The 16084-nt window shown below is 31.7% G+C and overlaps 1 long non-coding RNA gene across 1 annotated transcript; it reads right to left on the bottom strand.

Annotated features, from left to right (window-relative positions):
• Window positions 1-13083: 13083 nt before the first annotated feature.
• Window positions 13084-15660, bottom strand: LOC120078759 (uncharacterized). Its single transcript, XR_005482087.2, has 2 exons — window positions 15371-15660; window positions 13084-13619 (listed from the first exon to the last, which is right to left on the bottom strand). It is a non-coding gene; the product is annotated as an uncharacterized LOC120078759 (long non-coding RNA).
• Between the last annotated feature and the right edge of the window lie 424 nt (window positions 15661-16084).

Below are 16084 nucleotides of genomic sequence, written 5' to 3'. Positions count from 1 at the left end.
GAGTTCCAGTAACTACCGACACCTATATAGTTAATTTTAAAAAATTTAACAACTAAGCTAAAACAAACATGAAAATATTGAGACTGAAATAGGAATTAAACCATGATTAATTATATCCCATTAACTTTCCCATAACCTCTTTTACTTCTCAAATTTAGAAAAATTTATAAAGGTAATATGTCAGTAAATTAATTATATTGTTTTATTAATAGAGTTAAGCCACCTTGATACATATACATTTATGTGAATTTCATATGTCAAGAAATATGTTAATATAAACAATAATTTAATTTATTGATGAATTAAATTTTTGTTAAAATTTAAAAATTTTAAAAGGTTAAGAATCAGATAAATTTGATAATTCTTTTTGTTGGAAAGCTACCAAATCAAGTTGAGAATTATTTAAAAGAAATAAAAACCATCTGATATATTTAGACTAGAAGTGTTATACTTATATATTTAGTACATAAGTTATATTTAAAATCTAGGCTAGTATATACTATATAATTAGCTAAACCAACTCCATAGATTTTGATTTATAAAACTCACTTTTTTTGTTAGTTTTCTTTTTTTTTTTTTCTTTCTTTTTTTCCCCTTTTTTTAACTTGTTATATTCCTTGAAATCTTGAACGGGGTCCAAGAAGATAAGATAGAGGGTTACTTTATGTAATGTGTTTTTCTTTTACTTAGCTTTATTTTTCTTGATTCTTTATCTTTTATCTTCTTTCTTGTATTGTTTGAACTCATTCTTTAGCTTTTCTATATTTTATTAGGTTATTTTCAAATATATAAAATTAAGTTAACTTATTCATAAATTTAGCAAAATATTATTTTTTATCGATGATAGACAACGATATATACTGATAAAGATCTGTCCATGTCTATTAATAGATAGTGACATTTTGCTATATTTAATAATATTTTAAGTAGTTTTACTATTTAAAACAATTACCCTATTTTATTACCAACTTTTTTACCTTTTTTAATTCCATTTCTATGGTTAATAACTATCTCCCATTAGCAACAGATTTCTTGTGAGACGATTTGAAAAGAAAAAAAAAAAAAAAGAAAGAAAGAAAGAAAGAAAGGTTTTTCCTTGTTTATATTCAAGTAAAAAAAAATTGGAAAAACTTTATTAGTTGGTCAATATTTGCTGGCTCAATTTTAGAAAAATCAATTTTGATATTAGTTTTCATTTTCTTACACCGACAAATTGAGCCAAATTATCCTACTTTTGCACTGTTGTGAAATTAAGGAGCACAAACGAGAATATGGATATAAAAAAATATAATATAATAATATTAAATATATAAAATATAATATAAAATAAAATAACTAAATACATAAAATAACTAAAATTGTGAAATTGGAGAATATGAAAAATAGTGGAATTTTGAAATTGAATTCTCACCAATGTATGTGTGATTTTAAGATCCACCAAATGCTACTATTTATAGGCAAAGTGGCAAGTAGAATGTGGACTTACATGAACACCAAACATGAATAATTGTAAAACACATGGACAACATGAAGGGTGACACATGGCTTTTGAGACATTAAGTAATGAGCATCTATTTATTATTATAATATTCATAATACTCCTCCTTAGATGTCCATATATATATGAAATATGTCTCGTTAAAACCTTTCTAGGAAAAAAACCCTAGTGAAGGAAAAAGAGTACATATTTCATATAATATATACTTCTAAAAGAATACAATATATTTACTCCCCTCATGAAAACATCACTTAAGATCTCTGAGTTGCCGCATTTCAATGTTGTGCACCAATTTTTCAAAAGTTGTGGTTGGTAATACCTTTATAAATAAGTCTGCCAGATTATCCTTCAAACAAATTTGTTGTACAGTGATGTCGTCATTTTCTTCAAGACCATGAGTGTAGAAAAGCTTCGATGAAATATGCTTTGTTGTATCTCTTTTAATATATTCTCCTTTGATTTAGGTTATGCAAATCGTGTTGTCTTCGTATAATATTGTTGGAAGATTTTTAGTAGAAGACAAGCCACACGTTTCACGAATGTGCTGAGTCATTGACCTTAGTCATACACATTCTCGACTAGCCTCGTGAATTGCAAGAATTTCAGCATAATTTGAGGAAGTGGCCGTTATAGTATGTTTCACCGATCGCCATGATATAGTAGTTCTTCTACATGTGAACAGATAACTTGTTTGAGATCTAGCTTTGTGTGGATCAGATAAATATCTAGAATCTACATAACCAACTAAATCAAAATTTAATTTATTTGAATAAAACAAACCCATATCGTTTGTTCCTCAGAGATAACGGAGTATATGCTTAATTCTGTTTGAATGTCTTTTTGTAGGATAAGAACTATATCTAGCTAATAAATTTACTGAAAATGCAATATTTGGTCTTGTATTATTAGCAAGATACATAAGTGCACCAATTGTACTAAATATGATACTTCAGAACCAAGAAGTTTTTCATTATCTTCTCGAAGTTGAAACATATCTTTCTTTATATCCAATGAAAGGACTTCCAATGGAATATTTAATGGATGTGGTTTATCCATATAAATTTTTTTCAAAATTTTTCCTGTATAAGTTGACTGATGAATAAATATTCCTTCTGCTAAATGCTCAATTTTCAAACCAAAGAAAAATTTTGTTTTTCTGGGTTCTTTCATCTCAAATTCCTTTTGAAGATATTCTATTCCATTTGAAAGCTCTTCAGAGCGGGGACTGGAGGACATTCCTCCGTCAAGACGAATTACAGATTATCAAAACCAAAATCGTATTCAGGTTAGATTTCCATGTCGCATAGTTTTCACCGGTTAATTTTTCCTTTTTAAGCAAGGAAATGATTATGAAAGACATGCTCAAAGGAATAACAAACAATTGACCGTATTAGCTATATTTGTCTTAACTCATTACTTAATTATCCAATCAATTTAGCGAAAACACATGTAATCATAAAACCTTAATTAAACTGATGATTTAGTTTTTGCGACAATACTTCAAAGGTTTAAAGCAACAACCACCAAAGGTGATCAACTACTCATTCCTTGAATTGAGACAATCTCAATGAATCACTAATACCATACTAACTCTTATTCCTATAGTTTTTAGCTACCAATTTTTTATCAAGAATTCATTAACTAGCTTAATTCATCTAGTAAGTGTGACCATCCCATTTTCGGATCCGAGAGGTACGCTTCAACAGGCTACCGAAAGGAAAGACAACTGTTGACGATTAACCTAAGAAACCATATCCATTGCTGGAGTTTGTGTTGTTCCAACTCCTACGATCAGGCCCTTCGAAGGGATGCTTGCTTCAGGACGACACGTAGGTGAACCATAGGAATCTCATGATGCAACCTAATGGAAGAGACCGCAGGATATGTTGACACTCATCATTCTCCCACTTACTATGAATACTTTCCTCATTCACCTTGCTATTGACCCATGCAAACATGTCCCGAAGGGAAGCCGCACACAGGACAACATGAAGCCGAGCATGGATCTCATAGTGTGAACTCTTATGGACGTGAGAGCTATCTAAGTCCTTTTAATTTATTAAACTCTTTAATAAAACCAATCATTTATTGCATGCTTATAAAATATTTGCTCAATTCACCTTCCAAGTCGGTTCTCAAATGGAGGTGTTCCATTTCCGTCAGCTTAAATATCTACCCTCGCCTAAAAGAATGTTCCTTATTTTATAGATTTAATCTTTTAAAGGAATTCATTTTAATCCTATTAAAAAAATAAAAAAATTAACCTATTTCGGATTTCATTAGAAATACTTTCAACATAAGTCTAGGTGAATTAATTTTTAACCATTTAAAATTAATTTGGACCTATGTTTGCATGCGATTCTAGGTGAATTAATTTTAAACCATTTAAAAGCATGGATCTCATTTTGGAACTATGACTATAATTCAAACATACGAAAATAATTAAAACCACTCACAATCCTCTTGTTATTTCCTCAGTAATTCTATTAGAATAGTTTCTGACATGGATTTTTTGAATTCCACTTCTTTTCAAAGAAATCCCAAGTTAGTCCAAAGTTCCCCTAATAATTCTATTTTAGTCTTCAAAATAACCATATAGTGAAATAACCAGCTTATCCTCTTCAAAATACCAAAAATATAAACCTAACTTTCCAAACACAAGTTATGGAAGTTATTTTGTAGGTTGACGGGTGCTGTGGCTACAGGGCTGGGCATTGCAGCGTGTAGACGGGCACTGCTGGACGTTAAGCCTCGCACAAGGTGGGCATGACACGGTGTTGGGCGATCGCGTGCACAATGGCTGGACGGTGTGACGTGCGCAAGCGTGCGCTAGGGCACTCAGTCGCGCGATCGTGCGTGCTAACAGGTGTCTGTACATGTCTGACATTTGGCGTCCGTGCGCTTGCAACAGAAATGGGGCGCGCATGCATGCGCTAGGCGTCAGGTTGATGACATTGGCGTCTGCCCTATGCATCCAGTTGGCTCTTTGTCTTCCAACAATGATTCCTCTCTCTTCACAACCCCAAACTTAATTGCAGCCTAGAGTCACCAACTAAACTCCCTTCTGGACACTCTCACACTAATCTCACTTAATTTGCACGAGGGAATTGTGAGAACTAACTTCCTCAATTTTTCCTATTTATAGGCGTCCAAACTTACCAAGTCTTGACACCTCCACCCCCTTGCATGTCCAGGTGCTTCTTCCTTGTGTTGCCAACATTTCCTCTTAACACCTCTGCTCTGAAGTGTCCGCATCTCCCTTGACCAATGCAAAACCTTCACTTTGCATGTCTTCTTATGAATCCACCTCACCTTTGTCCAAACCCAATCACACTTAGTTAGCAACCTGTTTAGATTAGTTGTTAATCTAATCTTGTTCTCCAAGTAACTCTTATCAATGCATGACCCACCCTATGGCCGCATACCCCTCTTGATCGCATGACATTATCCAACGCTTGGCTCTTCTTATGCCCACACTAACCTTAAGACCATCGCATGCTCCCTCTTGGCCGCACACTTCTTCCCACGCATGGCTCTCCTTGGCGCATACTCTCTTCGGTCAACACATCTCCTCATGCACTCATCATCTACACTTAGGCCGTCGCATGCTTTCTTCATCACATGCCAACCCAATCCAATGTCAAGTCTCCTCGCCTAGGCCATCCTTGTCGCATGCATCCATGAGGCTTTCCTAACCTTAAGATGGCTTAGCCATCGCATGATTTCAACACAAGGAACTTTCCTCGCCCCCTCCTCCTCCTCTTGTGTTCAATTAACCTTAAATCACTTGGTTTTCATACATTATGATGGGAATGTCCTAAACTCACAGTTCATAAATATTGTTAATATATTCTATTTATTAATAAAAGTATTATTGAGTATTGTATTCAATAAATTGTTATTGATATTGCATTCTGTTATAAAAATCCAATAAACGAATTCATGGCTATAATATGAATACTTTAACTTTATGTGGCGACATAAAAGATGATCAAGTTTTAGTATATAGTCAAAATGGTATATAAGTATATGGATGAGATTGGGTACCTCAACCTAGTGACACTATTGGATGCGACCCATGTTGTATAATGATACAAATGGTGTGATCCCAAAATCATTCACATGGAGACATGTGAGTGGGGGCATCCTATGCAACGAGTTTTTATAAGACCAGACCTCAAAGTAGTCATTTTTCTTTATAACAATTGTTTACTGTTAAAATTGACTATTTCAAATTCAATGATCCAAGGTAACTTGATCTTAATTCTGAGCTAACTATGAACTTCTGTTTATTCAGAATTATCCTTTGATCTACATAGGTGGGAGTAGTCGAACAACACTGCTCAATAAGCCTCCCATTTTTGGATAAGACCAGATAAATAGCTGAGGACATAGTTCTACAAGATGGAATTCACTCCTACCCGACTTAGGGTTATTAGATAGGTTGTTCTCTTAAGCATTGATTCCTATTCTTGAACAATGGGACCCTGCCCTCTTGTGATTGAGAGGGTCATGGTTTATAAGTTGGATAATAAGACGCTTGATTGATTTCGATTTAATTGATTGTCGGCCTTTGTAGAGATTAGTTAAATGGCATCATTTGGGTAGTTATATGCACGCATAATTCAGTGACATAGGTAATTCGCAGAAAACAATTATTGAAATTACATTGAATGTTTACATGATCTGAGAACTAGATGAACCAATGATGACTTATATTTATCCCTTGAAATTTATTTTCCTGCATGTTTTCAAATTAATCAAAAACCAAAATCCCATTTTTACTATTTTCTTCAGTCAAATTTAGCTTAAAAGAAATTAATTTAACGCTTCTCTGTGGTTCGAACCCGCAATTACCTCTGTTGCTACATTTTAGTAGTAATAGGAGTAGTATAGTTTTTACAAATTTTCTTTTGATCAAGTTTGAGGCTTATTAACGACGTAAGTTGCAGGCCTGTCAGCCACTAATCACATTTGTTCTTCTTTTCAGGGAATTCGTTCCTAGCAGTAGCTTGTGACTGGCGATATGACCATGTGGGTTGGAATTGGGCAAGTCGTCTTAGCAGCTGCAATGGAAGGTGTTAAATTACTCTTCAAGAAATCTTTTCGTTTTACTGAACGATGTTTATGTAGTTTTTAGGTTGAAGAGGAACTTGATTTCTGTTAAATGTTTATTAAAATAGAATTATTCTATCACTTTTTTATGTAAATAAACCGTATATTTATAAAGTTGGTATTAATATTTGTTCTACAAACTTAGAAAGTAATTTATATGTGCAAAGCTCGTTAGCATCTAACATGCTTCTTAATATTGAGATGTTCAGAAGTACGACAACTCAAAATAAAAGACAAAATATTTCTCCTAAAGAAAATGTCCATCTTTGTCATCTAAAGTTAGGTCACATAGATCTCAACAAGATTTAGAGGTTGGTTAAGAGTGGACTTCTAAGAAAGATAGAAGATAACTCTTGACCTGTATGTGAGTCATGCCTTGAAGGCAAGATGATAAAACGACCTTTTACTAGAAAAGGTTATAGAGCCAAAGAGCCCTTAGAACATGTACATTCAGACCATTGTGGTCCGATTAATGTTAAGGAAAGAGAAAGGTATGAATGTTTTATCTCTTTCATAGATGATTATTTAAGATATGAGTATCTTTACTCAATGCAACATAAGTCTAAAGCTCTTGACAAGTTCATTGAGTATAAGGCTGAGTTGAGAATTTATTAGGTAAAACCATTCAAACACTTCAATCAGATTGAGGTGGATGAGTATAAGATTTGAGATTCCAGCATTATATGATAGAATATAGAATCATATCCCAACTCCCAACACTTGGTATACCTCAGCAAAATGGTGTATTAGAAAAAAGAAATAGAACCCTGTTGAACATGGTTCCGTCTATGATGAGTTATGCTCAGTTATCTAACTCGTTTTGGGGTTATGCAGTGATGATCGCAGTATATATTTTGAATAATATTCCATCCAAAAATGTTTCTGAAACTTGGGGTTGTCTAGCATATGTGTTTGAAGTAAATCCAAAGAAATTAAAATTTCATTCAATGTCTATTTGTATGCTACCCTGACGAAACGAGAGGTGGTTACTTCTTTGATCCAAGAGAAAATAAAGTATTTGTATCGAAAAATGCCACATTTCTAGAAGAAGACCACATCAGGGTGCATAATCACACAATAATATCAGATGACGAGTTGATGATCCATTGACCTAAAACCAAGCAATGAATGATGTGGACAAAGATGAATGGGTTAAGGCCATGGATTTGAAAATCGAGTCTATGTACTTGAATTCTATCTGGGATCTTGTAAATCAACCTACTGGGGTAAAACCTATAGGTTGCAAATGGATTTACAAGAGGAAAAGAGGTGTAGATAGTAAGATGCAAACATTTAAGGCTATATTGGTGACAAAGAGTTATACCCAGATTGAGGGACTAAACTATGAAGAAATTTTCTCACCTATTACCATACTTAAGTCTATCTAGATTCTCTTGTCCATTGCCACATTTATGACTATGAAATATGAAAAATAGACGTCAATACCACCTTTTTGAATGGTAATCTTAAAGATACCATTTACATTCAACAACTAGAGGGATTCATTAAACAAGGCCAAGAACAGATGATTTGCAAACTTAATCGGTCCATTTATGGATTAAAATAAGCATCTCAATCTTGGAATATAAAATTTTATATTGTGGCATCATTAGAAACTCCATTAATTTTTACCATCCCACAAATTTCAAAGAATGATCTCAAAATGTTTGTGAGGATCTTCAACTCAAAATTGTTTGCATATATAGGTGCATTCACGATCCCAGGGTGAGCTATGGGAAATGGTGGTTGGAAATAATCCTAATGGCCTTCTCCACTTCTTCGGCCATAACTTTTTCCAATTCTTGCTTGACTCGAAGATTTCTCCTAAACATACGTTTAATATTAGGATCAAGAGGTAAAAGGGGTGTGTCCTTATCACGGGGCATGCACAAAAGAAAACTCCAATAAAATTAGAACAAAAATATGTCCTAATCTAAAATTTCTCAAATTTTTTAATAGTAAGAAAAAAATCGTTATTTTGATCCCCAGCAATGACGCCAAAAATTTAATATGCAAGGTGTGTGCACAAACGAACACAGTCAAGTTATATTATAGTAAAACGACTTAAGAGGTCGAGTATCGTCCTCAGGGATCAAATAAACAGTTTTCACTTAACTATTCAGAACTGTATCGATTTTAGCTAGGAAGTTGGAAAGTCGAATTGAGTGGTTTTTGTTCAAATAACAGTAAAACAAGACAAACAGTTGAAATTTCAGAATTAAAAAGCATTCTAAGGTATCGGTTTTCATTACATACTTCATTGAACATTTTAGGTCATGGAATTAAGCATACCGTTTATCTAAGTCTAGAAACTAAGTTTTGAATCATTATCTTTCGAGAATAATTCTTTCTCATGCAATTCTAAACGATAACTAATGTAGTGATATCAAATTAAAATCCACGGCATTAAACATTGTCTTCATCAACTTTTATTACTCCCCTAACTTCTTACGTGATAGGTTAATAGCAATTTAATGTTACAAGTCTAATCAAACATATAATATACCGAATTGAACATTTAATCTAACATTTATTGATGGTCAATCAAAATCAATTAAAACACTAACATTAAAACATAACTAGCTATGCAATTCCATGAAATCCCAAAATATTAATTTAAATCTATATGTAAATCCAACAACACCTTAAAACAAAGAGTCTAGTCACTCATGGTTCTCAAGAATATATTCTCATACAAAATTGAGGGCATTCGAGTAAAGAAAAAGAAAAAAATAAGAGAAAACCCTGTCTAGAATGCTCCTCTGGTAGAAATAGCCAATCTTTTCTCCATTAGCACGTCAAAAAGTTCAACGGTCTCACAATCAGTCTTCAATCTCTACTCTTCGATAAGAACTCTTTCTTTTTTTGTCTCAAAATTAGGTTTAAATGTCTCTCTCTAGGTCAGAATCTTCTCTCTCTATGTTCACAGTCGTCTATTAATCATAAGGTTGAAACTTGGCACAAAATCCTTGCCAAAATTATAAAAAATTTCCAATAAGGAAAGGCAACATTGCAACGCTTCAACAGCAGCGTTGCAACACTAGTATGATTCTATCAAAGTGTTGCAACGCTGCACTCTTTAATGCTGCTATTGCCTTTTTGCATCAAATCTCGCTTCATGTCGTAGGTTTGCAATGCTACAACCAAGGTTGCAACGCTCCTCTACCTTTTGATACATTGCACTTTTCCTCTTTTTTCTTCACTCCCTTTGGTCCCTTGCTCAGTTTTGACTTCTTTAAGCCTAATTTGGTTTTGTTTGGCTTATTTTGAGTATAATTCACTTCTTGATCATAAATCCTGAAAATCACTAGCAAACACGTCAGATCTGATAAAAATATATTAAATACAATCCTAAATCTAAGGCAAATCATGCACATTTTGTGTATGTTTCGGTCCCCTTGATAGCTCACTAAGTGTTAAAATAAGAATCAATTAGTTTTAAATTAATTTGAATTGTTCAAATTATATAAGGGAATTAATTGTATAAGATATAATTAATATAATGTAAATAGATACATTATTATATAAAGTTAATTTTGAATAAGATTCAAAATTATACTTTATTAATATGAGAGAGATAAATATTTCAATAAGATTCAAATATTATTTATGTGAATGAGATTTATGTAAAACTATAGATTAAAATTAGTATGAATGAGATTCATATTAAAACAATAGGTTATATGATAGGGTGGAGTTTGAATATGATTTAAAAGATATTTAAATATGTGATATTTGATTGTTGATTAATTAAATGTTAATTAATTAACTTTATTAATTTGATTATATGTTAATTTGGATTTAATATATGATTTAAATTAATATAAAATCAGAATAATTCCCTAAACTCATCCTCTCATTATGTGTGTTCAGAAAGGTTATCTGCAAGGTAGGACACATTTTTGAATAACCAATAAATTTTCTCTACAAGAAAATTCTCTCTGAAGAAGCCCTTTCTCAAAAAATCTTTTTCCTTTATCAAACAAGAAATACATACTTCCTTGGTTTTTATTTCGGAGAATAGCAAGGTAACCTGTTGGCAGTGTCCTGTTCTTTTGTTGTTGTTCGTTTGGTTTGAAATTCATACAAATAAGTTCCATTGTTCGTGATTTATGTAGAGGAAATGCATGAAGAAAAAGGTCTTCAAGAGTAAGTCTTTCTCTTCTCTTTTTCTCCTCTCTAGAAGCATGTTATAAGTAGATGTTTATCCATATGTTTCTCTCATTTTTGGAATTTTGAAAATTGATAATAACATCGACACTGCATTCACACGCTTCCACTTGAAATACAATTCTTTCACCTCTGTGAGCAACAACAAGAATATACAAGGCTTCTAAAGAAAAAACACACGTATTGATCAACCGAAAGATGTTTTTGTCAACACCATTGAATATGACATTTAAGACTTTAGAGTTTCTAAGAGAGGCTTCATTCTCCTCTCTAGTCCACTCTACTTCATGCTTGAGTTTCAATTCACCTTTCTCATTAGCCACTTAAGGATATGACCAGCCAACAATAATAGACTTCTAAGATTTGTTATCTAAAAATTCTAGAAAGGCTGACATCCCCTCTTCTAGTATGCATACTTAGCTCCATATGGTACAAGAGGACGAGTAGTAGATCCATCTTCATTTACTCCTTCTATTAGAGAGTGACCGGATCATAACACTAAAGATAATGGCGACCCGCTCTGATACCAATTGAAAAAAATAAGGTGTCTACTGTTTGTTAAATATGTTACTTACAAGGTTATAACATTCCACACAATATTTAATAGAAATAATAAATAGATAGAACAACACCAGAGATTGGTAACCCAGCTTGGTGTTAACTATCTACATTTGGAGGCAGTGTGCTTAGGAAAAATAACTTTACTAATATCAATAATAAACAATTACAAAATTACAGTGTAACGCCCCAGGCCCAGGATGATTCGGCCCCTAATGGCCCCGACATTCCCCTACGTCCCCTGCGTCCATCCTCCCTTCCCAAGCTAAGCACGCTTGAGACACCGAAAAAGAAGAGTCACATGCATCCTAGGAAAGTTCCTAGGAGGTCACCCAATATAGGATTACTCCAAGCTAAGCAGGCTTAACTTTAGAGTTCTTATGATTGAGCCACCAAAATGGAAGGTGCACCTTGTTGGTATAGGTAGTAACTTTCAATTCTTTTAAACCTTTCTTAACCATACTTTCATGTCTTCAGGATCTCTCTCATTCGGATGTGATATCGGTTCATTCATGTACTTCTCCTGAACTCGGGTCGTTACATACAGTGACTCCCAAACAACTCTATCACTTAACCGACCACCTAAACTTCCCCTAGATGTGAGATCCATTAATTCCTAATTTAACTCGTTCATATATTTTTCATAGACTATTGAATTTAATTTGTACCATTCCCATACCATCTCAAGATATTTAGAATAACCAAGGCCGAAATCATAAGGGGAAAAAAGAGAGAGAAAACGAAGAAGGAAAAAAGTTAGCTACAAAATCTAAAGTATTGATATACTTAGGTAAAAAATAGTTAATGTAATTTCATTTGGAATTTATTCAATTCTAGTCTTCATAATGTTAGGCCTTATACCTTTTGTAAACCTTAAATTTAATCTCTTTCTTTTATATAAATTTGTTAAGTAATATATAATAATTTTCAAGTAAGAAAACATACAATATATGAATATATTTTTAAAATTTATAGTGAAGATGCTAATAGATTAAATCACCAATTGAACCAAAAACTTAAATTGATGGATAAAAGTTAATTTAATATTATATCATTTAACATTACCCCTTGACCTCGTGGACCACCTATTTTGATACCATGTCAAAACACCAATTAACCCAATAGCTTAACTAGTCGGTGAGTAAAGGTTAATTTAATATATATATAATCTAACAAGTTACAAAAAAAAGTTTTTGAAACAAATCAATTTACGATCTATTAAAAGTAAAGAGCCTATAATTAAAAATTTTGAAATTACATTAACTAAAATTGGACAAACTTCAAAATATAAAGACTAAAATGGTATTTTAACCATATAATAATTAATTTATCATATTCCATCATTTTGAGTTTCTAAGTTAATAACTTAAGAGCAATGATAAGCTGCACCTAACTCATATGTTCTCCACTTCTTTACCACACAAAAAAAGAATCATAAAAGAATTATTTTTTTAAAAAAAATAAAAATGCCACATGGTAGTATTTTATTGGCCTATACTTGGGATCACCAAGATAGTTGCATCCAAGAGAGCACCTAAGTTTTTTTCATAACTTAATATTATCACAAGTTAAGAAGAGTAGTAATTAAAAGATTAGTATAATTAAATTTATCATAATTCATCAACTTATAAGTTAAAGTTCTTAAGTTAGATAGAATATGATTAATTTAACACATATAGATTTTTTTTTTGCACTTATACACTTATATAAACATTTGAATAATACAAGAATAACAAAAATTATTAGTGCATGCCAAACTTAAAAGAGTTATTATAATTAACTTTGGATTATAAAGGTTCCACGTCGTTGAATAGAAGACATGCATGTGGATATGATAAAGAAAAGAAGAGATTTCTTTTGAAGTATGGTTAAGGGGAACTCCTCCAAGTACAACCAACGTTGGATCGGATCTGTCTGTTGATCAATATATGAGCATAGATATTAAAAGAGAAGGAGCATATAGCAATAAATCAAAGGAAACTGCATTATGTGAGATTATGCATTCTCATATTGTTAAATCGCCCCTTCTTCTTTTAGTTGTTCTTGGTCTTTTGATCCATTCGAGTTTTGTACGAGGGACGACTCTCATATTTCTCTCCACCATCATCATAGACTATGGTTATGATGATCTTTGTAAGTTGATGACTTAGGTCGCCTAGTTTGATGATCCTTGGGAAAGACAGCCATTTTCGAAGCTATGGAATTGCACCTTTCAAGCTCTATATGAATAGCAATCAACTCGCTAGAGTTTTATGTTGATATTTGCGATCATTCTAACCTAATATTATAAAAAATATAATATCGTGATTTATGAATGTCTAAATAAAATGTGACTAATTATCAAGTTTTTGGGTTAAATTGCATATGTAGTATATATACAACTTACCTAATGTGGTTTGACACTTAAGATAATATATGCTGTCACATGGAGGTCACACGGAGAAAACAAACTTGTGTAAAACCGACTTGTGTAGGTGATCCCTAATACTACACACGACTTTCTTTCTTTAAACCAATACTTATTTTATTTTTTGTTAAAATATTATTTTTGTCCACGTACTTTAGAGACTTGTTCAACGTTGATTCTTGTACTTTTAAATATTCATTTTTAGTCTCTATTTTCAATGGATATTAAATTTAGTCCTTAATATTAATTTATTGTTGATTTTCTAAAAAAATAAAATTTTTAATCTATACAAGCCTTTCTACTAGAAATTTTGAAAAGAAATATTCATATTTCAAATATGGATTGTTTTTAAATATAGAAAAGTAAATCAAAATATTTACAAAATATAACAAAATTTTAGAAGTATCAATGATAGACGCTGACAGACATTGATAAACTTAATCTATCAGTGTCTGTCAGTGATATTGATAAACATTGATAGTCTATCCGTGTCTATCAACATTTATCATAGTTCTAAAATTTTGCTATATCTTGTAAATATTTTCAACTTGAAATAATTTTCCTTCAAATATTGTATTTTTCTTATCGTAAATTATTTTATTATTTTAGAAAAAATTAATTTTGAATGACTAAATTTAAGATTTATTAAACTTAAAAAAATATAATTAAATATTTGAAGATGCATAAATTAAAATATAACAAATTCAAAATGGGATTTCAATATTTATTTTTCAAAAGGTAAAAAGGAAAATAAAAATGAAAAAGTGGGTCATTTGTCTGAGTAAAGACTGGGTGGGATCCACCAACACCAACAAAAAACAGACAAAAGAAAAAGTGATCTGCTTTTCCTTTTTATTTAATATACAAAAATAGCAAAGGCTTTCAATCAATCACGTGATTCTAAGTCAGCAGCACCCAACCTAATTGATTAAATAAAAACTTTATCCAAATTTATCACAATAATTAACATTTAAACATATAGCTATCAGGCGAATGATAAAATAAATAAATAAATACAAAGGTTATTATATAAAAAGTGGCGGTTCATCATGACAATTAATCAGATAGGTGGAGAAATTATTCAATGAAATCATCACAACGTAATGAACAGTTTTACACTGTTAAATACATAAACCAAAAACTGTCAAAATATTTTAAATTTATATTCATAGTCATTACTATAAATACAGATTTTCAAATCTACATTCAATAGTTATTGAATATCTCGTTTTTATTATGAGATGAACTTCGTGTTATCTAACCTGATATGAAAATTTATGATGTTCAAATGGTTAATCAGTCTAAAAGAAAGAAAGATAGAAAGATTTCTAATCCAAGAAATGTGAACTCAAAGAGACATTATTACCTTGAAAGGACATGTCGAAAATCTCATGTTAGAAATTAGATTGAGATTCCTTATAATTTTTTTAAAGTAATACATGAGCTATTTTTCTAACTTATTGTCAATTGATTATGAGACAGAGCTTCATGTTTATCAAATAATTTACGAAGTAACTACATAGATCAAGAGGATCGAACGTAATAACAATAAATAACCTAAGAATAAAATGTATGAGAACGTAAAAAGAAGGGGCAGAGGAAGATCGAGTCATGGAACTTACAAGTTACAAGTACATCTTTAAGTGGAGATGAGAGGTTGATGAAGAGGATGAAGAAGCTTTGAAGAATCTTCAGAATGAAGGAATTTGTGTTTCTTTGCAGTTTGATAGATTTTTATGGCTCTTTGGAGAGTGGGAAAGGTTTAAAGAAAAATATATAAATAACCAAAAAAAGTGTGATAATTATATTAGGGGGATTGGGGAAGTTCATTGAATCTGGACACATTTTGTATTGGTTATGGTTGTAGTTGGTAGACAGAAAGAGGATATTATTGCTATATACTTCCTCCAACTTTAATGTATGTTTTTTTAGGGTAATAAGTGAATTATTAGTTTATATAAGAATCATTTGGCCTAGTGGTAGTAGAATCGTAGAAAAGAAGACTAAAAAGTCATAAGTTCACTCTACGATGGTCATTTACTTAAGATTTAATATTCTACAAATTTTCTTGACACCCAAATATTGTAGAGTCTAACAAATTATTCCGTAAGATTAATCGAGGTGTACGTAAGTTGGTCCGAAATTATTAGTTTATATAATTAAATTGCTATGTTGATGAAAAGTTTGACAACAGGTGTGTTAGATGCTTGATTTTGGTGGGATGGGATTTTGCTTAGGTTGGAATTTAGGTAGAGAGATAACTCGATTTAAGTCATTATGTACTTGTATATTTCGATTATTAAATTGATACTTTGTTTGAGATGTTGTTTAGACGT

The sequence above is a fragment of the Benincasa hispida genome, chromosome 5, assembly GCF_027475165.1.
Source record: "Benincasa hispida cultivar pf3 chromosome 5, pf3_genome.v1.1, whole genome shotgun sequence".
NCBI lineage: Eukaryota > Viridiplantae > Streptophyta > Magnoliopsida > Cucurbitales > Cucurbitaceae > Benincasa > Benincasa hispida.
This window is presented reverse-complemented; position numbering and strand designations above follow the sequence as displayed.